This window comes from Meleagris gallopavo, chromosome 4, assembly GCF_905368555.1.
Source record: "Meleagris gallopavo chromosome 4, MGAL_WU_HG_1.1, whole genome shotgun sequence".
NCBI lineage: Eukaryota > Metazoa > Chordata > Aves > Galliformes > Phasianidae > Meleagris > Meleagris gallopavo.
In genome coordinates, this window is record NC_139407.1 from 11,522,548 (window position 1) to 11,534,859 (window position 12,312).

The 12,312-nt window shown below is 36.5% G+C and overlaps 1 protein-coding gene across 13 annotated transcripts in view; it reads right to left on the minus strand.

Annotated features, from left to right (window-relative positions):
• Positions 1-12,312, minus strand: part of TTC29 (tetratricopeptide repeat domain 29) — a 317,361-nt gene that overhangs the window by 13,755 nt on the left and 291,294 nt on the right. The gene's annotated exons all lie outside the window — the stretch shown is intronic.

The window sequence follows — 12,312 nt, forward strand, 5'->3', positions numbered from 1 at the left end:
TACAGTCTCACCTCAACAAGATGGATGAAGTTCACAGCAACGCGTAAGCCAACAGTAAAACTTGAACAATCTGAATCTTTCCCAAAAGCACAATCCCAGCAACAGCCCTGTTATTTGCAATGTTCCTCAGGGATTAATTCTGCTTTTACTCTTCCGTAACATCTGGGTGCGGCCACAAAGAAGGGTCAGATTAGATAGTATCAGATACCAGCAATATGCGAGTGACTCACACAGATCAAGAGACTCTGAGGCATTCTCAAGGTCTTGTTTTGATGCATTATTTATAACGTTATTGGTAATGTTACCTGATTCAGGCCAGAACTACACCCATTGAGACACATCCTCACATCAGCTACAACACTTCTAAATTTTGGGCAGTCTTTCTTACTATTCATTATTCTAGATAGCTAAGGGAAATTCAGAAAGGAGATTTCTGCTTTATTCCAGGACACCGTCAGCTTAAAGAACACTAACTAAATTCAGCTTTTTAATAAGGATAGACTTCTCATGCACATCTTTTTATATATATATTTACATCCACATTACTGTTAGCAATGGCAAAAAAACAAAAAACAATAAACAACAACTTCAGTATTAGTTATTATATGGAAAGGTTTTCTATGAAATTGATTTTCCTGTCTCACAGGGAAAACATGTTACAGAGAACAATATTTAAAACTCAGTTCCCTGGGAGTTTTTAAGTAATGCTGTAACAAAACAGAGTATTTTATTATAACTTACTCTGAAGTTTAATTCCAAAAACAAAGAAAAGATTAACAAATATGGACTACAGGTACTGGCATTTCAAAAATAACATTAGTACAGAAGCTTGAATTATGAGATATGGGAGATTTATATTTATCAATCAGAATCTGTTTATGGTCAATCACATGATTAAGACAATGCTAATTAATTATTTTAGAAGTAATATGTTTTCTAAGGAAATACCTATCCAACCAAATCAAAGAAACAAACAAGTTAGTGTGTGCTGCATCACCGCCAAACAGTTGTTGAGATGCGGGCTCAATCTTGACTGCAGAATGTTGCAAGTCTCTTCATTAATCACTGGGTGGCCTATCAATGGTATCTGAAACACAGTAAACTCAACAAAATGTTGTCTCTACATCTGGATAGTCTCTATGAAAATTTGGGTCAAGATTTTTACATTGCACTCACCACTAAGGGTTCCATCTCTCCCCATCTATACTAAGATTACAGTAGAGCTTCACTCCTAAAGATGTTATTTAAAAAACAAACTAACAAACAAGCAAAAAAAAAAATACTAACAAGAACCTCATTTACTTTAAAACACTATAGAGAGTAAAGATGGTAGAACTTCCATTCCAATTTCTTCAAAGATGAAGTGTCATCCTATTTCACAGTGACAATAATGTGGGAAATCTTTTGAAAAAACACGCTACTACTTACTATCTATATGGTTTGGGGATGTTTGAAGCAAGAATACCGTCCAATGAGAAAGACCAGTGTCATATGAAAAGACCTTACCCCAGAAGGTTAATGATGACAATGCTGTTAAGAGAGAAGAACTCAGTATCGTGAATAAAAGAGAGTAAAGAAGGGAGCAATAAGCTTATCTCTCAAAACTGAATTAGGCTTCAAGAAATGCTTGAGATATTGAGATATTGTTTTAAAGTTTGTGAACTTAAATTTGTGTGCAAGTATTAAGTCCCACCTTAGCAAAAGTTTATTCAACGCTTTATTTCAAAAGTTTCTTCAAGATGTCACCATCTTTAATTCCTGGCCTACATCTACCAACGACCAGCTCACAAACATCTATTCACATCATCATAATCCTTTAATTTGAAAAGGTCTTCTAACTTGGTCTTTATTCATTAGTGTGCCCGGAGGTGCCCACAATCACACGTGTATACACACAACCATTTCTGCTAATCATGGTGTGATTTGGAAGGGACACTATATTTCTTCGCATGCAGAACTTACCGCAGCAAGCTTAAAGGGATGTCTCTCTGGCTGGCTTACTTCTTTATTTTTATTTTTTAATTATTGCGTTATAGTGCAACTTAACTAACTTGAGAGCAAAGATACCTTATAGCTTCAGACCCAGCCTTAACTAACACAAAAGGTTATGTAATATCAATCTAAGGTTACATCTCGACATGCCGCAGAGGATGTGCCACATCTTCTGAAGTTTTCAAAACACACCAAGGGTATTCTGGGACTCCTTTACAAACAGCAGATCACACAACCAACCAAAAAAGGTGACTGAAGGATCACAAACTGAATTTATAATTTCTTTCAAAATCTTCCTTGCCTCTTTTCGGGTGACCAAGGAGAACACTCAGAAGGTAAAAAATCTTTACTTCTCTGATCACTGATGGTTTCACTACACTCAAGCATTCCAAACTCCTCTTCTAGCATAGCTTCTCTGAACAATTTCCTCTATTCGTTTTCTCAAAGAGGTTCAAATTTTTCCTCCACTGACTGATCAATAACTAATGCAATAGTACTTGCCTAAGTTGGCAGACAACATTAAGCAACGTTTCTTGAGGAGCAAGCTGCTTCTTCCTATCCTAATTTGATTAGGACATTATCTCTGTATCCAAAGAACAACATTTTGTTATCAGGACTAACTTAGACTCCGATTATTTTTAGCTGCAGCTGTGAGAAAAGGACTGGGAGTGAAGACTCAAGTCCCTCTCAGGAAAGAAATGCAGAAAAAAGATGGAAGAAAATCCTGAAGACATCAAAAACGTGAACAAAAGAATGAAAGAAGAAAGTGTGGAAATGGTAATGAAGAACAGAGCATTTTTTTTTTCTTCCAAACAAGAAATGAATAAGGCCAAATAATGAAGAAACAATAAGTCACAATATATTTTAGTTACCACATAAGGATGTACTCCACCACTTACTACTGTGAAGGCTTCCCCTGGACTTCCAACATGTAAGAAGCCACAGAAGTCTCCAACATATAGCTCTTAATTGAAAACAGAAATGGAACTTCTGTATTCTCACTTGCTTGTCAGAAATCCCCTTGGATAGCACAGACAAACACAGCTGCTGAGCAATTGCTCTCTATCCTCATTTGCCACTGATACAGAAGCCTGCTCCCTGCTACAGTCTAAGAACATCAGTGTGACACTATCACTGTGCCTACAAATACCCAATGACTACCCTGTTTTAACCTTAACTTTAATGTTAACTTTCACATTACCAAGATACTGGAGACAATTTTGTAAAAAAGCTGAACGATATCAGGATGTTGGCATAATGACTTGATCCATTGCCTCATTTTATGAAGACAAAAAAGAGCAGATTTCAGGCATCACATCTCCACAGATTGCATTTATTCTCATTTCTATTTGTGTTCTTACAATGCAAGAGGTGGAATAAGTATATCTACATGCTTCTTTTAAATATTTTTTTCTGGTAAAAAAAAAAAAAAAAGACAGAAGGAGTACTAAAGTAATGAAAGATAACAGCAGAAAAGCTAAATGCATTCTTAGGATTGTATTTAGTAAGGCAGACCTCCAGCAGAGATCTCTATCAGCGTTTCTGTTTTCTAGATAAGCATGAGAGAAACAGTTTCAGACTGACATCTCAGTGGAAGCGTGTGAGAGCAAACTGAGAAATTAATCTGGAAATAAAATGGTATTTGCTTAAAAGGTTTAAAGGACACAAACATAGGTATTACTTAAATTAGTCTCTATACCAGCATAATGCAAAGTGCTGAACTAAATGTCAATGAAAATCAAGAATATTCTGTGGGAGAAGGGACCAGTAGAAATCAAAATACCATATGAGACATATTAGTTTCATCTATAGTAACGGATTTAAGGATAGATAGGTGATTTAAAATGTTATAAGATACCAAGATATGGTTTGTAGAGGTCTCACGAGGTTATTTTTCTTTTGAGGAACGAATGATGATCTGGCTGAGTATTATATGGCCAATTAGATTCCCAAAATGCATCAGATATTTTCTCTGGGTTAATAACTGTTTAAAAGTAGTAAATAAAGGTAAGAATAGATGGACTAATATTTCACTCTCTAGACAGATCAGTAGCAAATTCTAGAGTGATCTATAAGAAACGGCCAAGTGACAGAATCTACTGCTGATAAATGATTACACGGGGAAATAAAAATTACAAAGAACTTCAGAAAGATTTCGTAGCTGGGCAATAATGCACCACATAAAATTTGGTTAATTTTGATTAATGCATATGTGGAAAACAGTCTTTTATGCACGGGGAGATTGCAAGCATTAGCTTGACGGAAAGATGACTGACAGGATATAAAGAGATGCACATGTTCTCCTATGTTATCACATGAAGAAAGGGGAAATTTTAACTCACTGTTTCTTGTGGAACAAAAATTGAGTAGCAAGAACTGAAACTGCATAACAATGGGCTTAGAAGAGATTCAAGAAAGCTTTTTTTTCTCCCTAACATCAAATGGTAGAGTTGGGCCTTGAAATTCATTGCAATGAGATGCCTGAGCTGCAAAAGTTATGCAATAGTACAAAATACGCAGGAGAAATTCATGGACAATACAATAAAGCCTATTAAACAGTGGTATCTACATTCAAGCTCTGTGTTAGGAAGTCTCTAACTCGCAGGTTGTCAAAAATGTGAAGAGATTACCAGACAGAAGTACTACTATCATCTTTTCCTCCCTTTTCCTCGTCTGTTAGCCACCGTTAGACAGACACCAGACTAGACGGAGCTTTGATTTAGCTTACTACTGTATTTTTTCTTCCAGTATGCTACTACTAGTAAAGCAGGATCATTCGTGGAGACTAGAGAAGGGTTAACATAAGAAAAACTAAATAGGGTGCTTCCAATTGTTCACTGTTTGAAGGCAGACTTAATTCACCCCTGCTGTACATGATCCCAGGGTTTTCCTTACTCTCTAAACACGGTATTTTTAGCCATTAAAACTCATTATATTAATATTTACATTCTCTGAGCATTAATGTCTCTTCGGCTTTCCGTTAAAAGCTAATAACAAATGATGGCACACAAGTGCTGATCTTTTCAAGATATCAATGACTCTTTTAACTTGCAAAAATAACTCTAATTTTATCTGCTATGCTAATGTAAAGAGACAGAGAAGATTTTCTCTCAGAGAAGATCCCTTGCTACATACACTGAAATTGGGAACTCAGTACTTTGTTACCAAAAGTCCCAACCCAAGCACTGATGTTCAAAGCCAGGAGTACCATTTCTTAGAGAAAGCGAAGTTTACCAGCTAGTCTTCAGCTTGCAGATCATCTGCAGCAGCCCTGTGGGAGGATAGCTTTTATAAATAAAATATTTGTGAACAGCGGTAGACACAGTACTATTACCAAGTCCAAAAAAAGATATCAAAGGGCACTGTTGCATGTGTGAGCAACAAGCCTGTGTTCCCCACTTCCCCTCCCCCCCAAACAGTTGTATACTTCTGTAGTATGCCCAGAAAAAAAGAATTTTTAAAGTAGTTTAGAATACAGCGCAGGGCACATTTTTTGAAACTAGTGATATTATTTTGTGCATATGTGAAATATTGTCCACCAAATTAACTATAGTTGTTCCTGTTTTTACATGTTTTTTGACTGGAGATGCATTCTGAAACCATTGCTTAGGTTCTAACTCACTTTCCCATTGGGACAGTGAAAGGCTAGGGGAAAGGCTGAGACATCCTTTTAAAAATGAGGAAAAATGGCTCAAATTTGGCAAACTCCTGTGTGCAAGACTCAACACACACAAAGGCTCAAGCTCCTGGCAGGGACATGAAGCAACTATGGAAGGACCATGGAGAATAGCAGTAGGCAGAAAGAAGTTCACAGGAAAACGAATTAAGCTCTAGACTGGCTGGAAAGTTGGTGATGTACATCTTTGTGCTTTCAAGCGCTATATATCTATCCAGTCCTATTTTGTGAGGGACTTGGATCCATTAAGGAAGCATTGGTCTATGAGGCCAGGAGAAATAGTGCACAGGAAAGATTTTTAATTAAAATACACTGAAGACTGTGCAGTAGTTTGCTATGCATTTTGAAGCTAAGCAATGATAGCATTGTCTAAACGACTTGGGAATCACCATGCAATTTCCCATTTTTGTGGTTTAAGCCTGATCCCTAAGCATTCACTGCAGAAGTGGGGAAGAATGAGCTAGGTATAGCTTTCATGTTTTCTCTAGTCATGCAAAATGCTAAAGACTTCAGGATTTGGGTTGTAATAAGGCACTGAAAAGTCTTATTTCTGTGGTATTCTCTCTAGTATCAAACAATGTAGTGAAATTGGTGTTAGAATGAAGTGCTAAGTATCTCTTGGGTTGGAAAAAAACATATTGATACACTAGAAACCTGTAGAAATGTATGAAAGCAAGCTTGACAAAATACATCATCCAGTATGAAGGATATGCCAGCAATGAGTCCAAAAAACAAGCAGTAAAACAATTTGATATACAATTTTAGTTCAAAATTGTGTATCAAAATTGCAAAACAAAAAGACAATTACACTGAGTTGATTAATGTGAAAAACACGGATGATCCAAGAGCATGCTTTGAGATTAAATGTTACAAACACATTTTTTGTTAATATCCGGCAGGATTTTTAATCTTTTAAACTACTGTTACTGCGTCACAGCCCAGACCTTCAGAGATGCTATCCTGGTGATAAATACATACACCTTTATTGATCTTGTTTCCTTCCACATAATTACATTAGCTTAAAGTAAATACAGTAAAATATAATTGGGCCTTGATTTTGCACGATCATTAAACGTCAGTCTCAGAAGAAGAAGAGAAGAAGCAATTTACAACAAAATTTTATGGCAATCTCTTGGATTTGTGTAACCTTCCATGTAAATAGAGACCATTGATAACCGATACATTTGCACGCAGACTTGGGCCAGATTTCTCAAAGAATCTCCAGATCTCATGAAGTTATCAATGTCAGTATTTAAAAAAAAAATCTGGAAAGTTTTTCTTGCTGGAATAAAGGGACAGGTGCTCAGATTACTTCCCAACAGTTATTGCCCACAACTGAGCATGACAGAATTGTGTGAGAAGGACTGGACGTGAGTCTCCCATAAGGATGTGATTTTTAAATTACTTATTTGAGGAAAGTGCCTACCTTAAGCTCCCCAGAAAAGAGTTCCCACCTATTCCTGAGCATAAAGTGTAAGCTGACAAGGTTATCTTTATTCTTTGTGGCTTCAATGGGTGCACTGCTCTCAAACAGGCTCTGCTCATTCTCTAGTAATGAACATTTTTAGAACAAATCTATTTAAGCAAGCTTCCAATGCTGATTTTGTTCCCTGCGTATAATTCACTGTTGAAATGGCAGCTACATAGAATATTCCTGGATTATATTATTCAAGCTGGGGGTCGAAACCACCTTGTATTCCTCTGGGTAGGTTACGGGATTTGGAGAAGACTTTAGCATAGCATCAACTCTAGACATTTTTTTTTTTTAATAAACAGATCTGTGTCTGTTGTTCCCCTTTCACTTACTCTATCTATGGCGTAGTGTAGTATACATAATTTAAATAACCAGGGAATCTCTCTGGGCTCAAAACCACCTGCTGGCTTTTATTAGCTAATTAATGGTGATTTATCCAAGTTACTAATTCGAGTGGAGCTGATTGCCTTCAGGAATTTTGTGAACGTTGTAAGAATTCTGATTATAATTATGCTTATTTGATGGGCAGTCTACTTAAAGTACTTTAACTGATTTTTAACTATGCCAAATAAACGTTTTGGTGCCGTTTCTTAGTTGAGAGCACGTATTTAGGTAGTTTGTTAACTATGCTATTCAATTTTATCTGTGTCTTCCTTCTTGCAATATTCTCTTTTATATTAAGGTTTATTTGCCTAGCTTTGAAACAATGACTGTTTGAAAAATAGTACTGATCTTGAACCTGCAGAACTTAATCATTTTCACAAAAACTAATATAGCAGATTCATTTTAGCCAAACTTCTCTGTCATGCTGGCCTGATTCCCAGGACCTGAAAGTGTGAATTTAATGGTGGAATGATGTCTGAAGTAAGAATATAATAAAAACCTCTCAGCAGTACATCTATTGGATCAGTGCAATTTCTTTTTCTCTACTGGTCTCAATGTCTCTTATGGCAATCTACTCTGCAGACAGTAAAGGAGGCTACTCTTCTCTTCTACTGTGATCCCAGTGCTACTTATACTAAACAAAGAATTAACTCCCTCGATAAGGTATACAGTAGACATTTGTTAAACACATAATCCTAGAGGAAAGTTATTAACAAATTTATTCTTTAGCTATGAATTTAATAGGATAATATTACAAGGCCTATTCTGAAGACCAGAAAATAAAGTTATTACACTCTGTCCATATGATTATTGTTTTATAATACTTGGGGCGAAGATGGTTTTTTCCTCAACCATTGTCAGGTGCTAAAAATGAGAATGAATGTTCTACATTCCCTAGGAAGTAAGGAAAGCCTGGTGACAGACATGTCGGCTTTCAGCACACATTTGTAGTCGAAAATTTAACAGAATAAAATAATTCACCAAACTGAAGCAATTGTTTCCAACGCAACTCATGGATGAGAAGTTCTATCAATATGCACTCTGCGTGTGACCCAGTGTAAACGTGCTCTTACAGTTTCTTCTTCACATAAACCCTTCCAATAAAGCCTTACAACTTATGATGATATGAAAGAAACTGTAAACAAGCCTCAATGAATAAAGCCACAGTTAATTTCCTTTGAAAAAAAGTATTTAAGAGTTATAATTTATAGTATCTGTAGAAATTGAGTTCTACGTTTGGGCATTTAATGCCACACCTTTGACCAAAAACCAGGAAGCATAAGATAATAACAACAACAACAACAACAACAACAACAACAACAAAAAAAACAAAAAACAAAAAAAAAAAACCAACAGTCCTGGAACTTTTGATTAGAATTGCCTGTACAAGTATCATTTTTGCCAGATAATTTTCTTATATACCCTTTCAAAACCTTCAAAAATACAGATTTCATTCTCTCCCTAGGCTTCATAAAAATAGTGTGTTTCCTTTGAGTAAAGAGTAACTGTCTCAAATAGCTTTAAATATTTAGGCATCAGATTCATTGCTTACATGTAAATAGTCAATATTAAAGACCTTAGATTTCAAATAAGCTCTTTTCTCTTCTTGAATAATGACACATTAAGAATTAGTGAATAACTGTTCTTTTCAGTGATTATTTGAGCAACAAGAAAAAAAAAAAATCAGAAATAACATAGAATCATAGAATCACCAAGGTTGGAGAGTTTCCAGAATTTTCAAAACAAATCAGTGGCCAGGAGGGAAATAAACTCCTGCCTCATATTGCACAAAACTCAGTGCCTTGGCCACCCCAGTCAATTGCTTTATTTTTTCTTATAGTCTGAATTCTTGCTGTATTGCCAAGTGTTATTTGGTGTGAAAATCCAACTCCATCATTTTTATCCAAGTTAAGCTGCCCTTTACCGTTAGCTTTTTCATCTCTGAATGCCGCTGAAATAAAACAGGAAATTTCAAAGTGATTTTCCTCACCGCTCATTCATTACAGTGATCTTACTGTTTTGCAAAAAGGGAAAAAATGGGCAGAGCTGTTACCATTCACTTCTGCAGTTGAACTAATTCATCCACATCAGAGTACAAGCTACAGAGCTTTATTTATCTTCTATTGGACAACAACTAATTCTACTGTCAGTTTTTCTTTTACTAGAAATACACACCTTTTTTTGGCAGAAAAGACGAAGCCATCTCTCCCTACAGTTTCTCCACAATTTTTGATCTCTTAATTCTCTTTTCTCTTCCTCTTAGTGTTCTGGTCTCTCTGATCTCTGTTCATCGCTATCATATACAACTGTATAACCTCCCACTCACAAAAGCTTTAGGACAAACCAGACCTCATTCTTCATTTCTGGAAGGCTTGCATTTCTTTGAAAACCGAAAGCTAAGCAATTCTGTGGTCTTCCTTTAGACCAGTTCATCAACGATGTTCTGTAGGACTTGCATTATGACTGTACAAATTCAATGACAGTATCAGTTAATCAAGCCTGTAAACATTTTATCTACAAGATTTTGTAACCATGAAGCACGTGTAAAATACATGGGCTGCTCCAAAAATAATGCCTCCTACTTTATTATGTTGGCCCACGGCATCAGAGGTGACTGTTGGTGGTATGGTAGTAGAGGTTGAACCTTTCCACCAATATCCCATTCCATGCTGTTGCTGTGTAGCAGGAGGCAGCAGAGGAGCAGTCTGGTAAAATGCCGTCTGACATGCAAGAGGGTATGAAGCAAAGGAGAAGAATTGTATTCCTCCATGTGGAGAAAATAGCACCTATTGATATTCCCTGAAGCTTGCTGAACGTTTATGGAGACCGAATAGTGGATGTAAAAACAGAGAGGCATTGGGTGGTGCATTTCAGCAGTGGCAACAGCAGTGCGAAAGACAAACCACGTTTCAGACAGCTGTGCTGATGTTGTTGAGACCAGCGTGCAGGCTCTTGTTCATCACTGGTGAAAATGCACAGCTAATGGTGGTTACTATGTTGAAAAACAGTACTTTGTAGCTGAGAATTTGCTCTATTAGATAGTGCTATTGTGCTGTTTGCATACACCAGTTTCCATGTAAATAAATAGGAGGTGTTACTTGAGGAGTGACCTACATTAAATTCAAGGTATTCTTTGTCACATTATGTCATATATAAAGCACTGCATAATTTATTCCACTCAACTGCTAGCGGTGGACATCTGAATTTTGCTTAATATGATAACATCATGCTCAGTTTTACTCTCTGATAAAAGCGTCTAATTTTTCAGCAACCAACTGACAAAAGCATAAGCAGCTAAATTTTTGTAAACATAAGATAGATGATGTACCTGTATTTTGATCACCATCACTAAGAACGAAAGCAAGAAATGAAAGTACAAGTTGCACACAATAACTTCTAAGTTTGCAGCCTTCCACATTCTGAACATGTTACTGCAACATATATGGCATTGTGACATATAGAAAATGTTTGTTGATAGCCCCAATCATTTTATCCTTCTCTCAGATCCTACCCCACAAAAATGAATATTTTGATTTATTAGGTTAAATGTTTTGCTGAAAATCCACTGTAGAATGGGATGAGATTATCCCCCTATCCTAACTCCATTGCAACCACTAAAACTAAATAGAGCTGGAATTAAAATCCCTGAGTATGGGATGAACCAAACCGATCTGTTGTAGGATATGTTTTCTTTAGGGTCTATTCACATTTAAAATATCTGTAACAGTTTGGTATTTTGAACACAGTCTATACTTCAGAAATTAACTACACAGCTTTGGACATATTAATTATTATTATTTTTTAAATACTTTCTTGAGAGAAAGCACACGAACTCATAGCTATCTTCTTGTGCAACGTACTTATTAAAAACAGCACATTCCTGTAGCCCAGAGGGCTGACAGCTTCCTCCAAAGTCGTACTGCTGCTCCAAGCTAACCTCCAGGGGCTACTCGAGAGCAATGCAATCTTCATCTTCTCCTACTGAGTCTGAACATATCGCATCCACTACAGCCTCAACCTCAGCTATCCTGAGAAGGATTATTCCTAAGGTGGTTTCTGAACTCCACTTGTGGTGAAGAGGCACTCTAACTAAGCAACGAATTAAAAACTATCACTCTCAAAACATTTTGAACAATGTAAAGATAAATAAGAACATGGATTCAGTACAGCTGAGGGCTTTTTCTTCCTCCTGTTCAGACACAGGTAACATTTGTTCTCATTACATTTGTGACTTTTTACTCTCACATGATGAAAATATAACAAAGAAATAGAACTGCCAAACTCTGAGCCTCACGACATGGAATGCTTGCAGGCAGCACTGAAGAACAAAAAAGCACTGAACAAATTCAGTTCAAAAGGACCGATCATGTCCTGAGGTACAGCTAGCTTGTTGTTGTCTGTTAAAAGTGGCATAAAAATCTTTGGGGAATTTTTCCTCCAAAGATAGTATTTCTCTAGTTTGCTAGATACACTGTTTTACTGTGCAGGAACACCTTCTTTAAGTTCAGCCTTGGGCTGGTGTCACTTATCTTTGTTTACAAAAAGCCTTCATATTTGATTGTTGCATTTATTAAGTCAAACTCTGAAGCAACTTTCATCCTTCTATAGCCCTTTTCCTCCTCTCTTCTTCCCCCAGAATGTGTACACGCAGTTAAAATGCTTGTAGGAAACCGGTAAAACTACAAATACATTTTAACCATAAAGGAGTGCACTCTCAATGCATTTTTCAAATACTGCTCTGAATTTCAAATCTATAAAAATTTCCTCAGACCAAAAGATGCTCAAG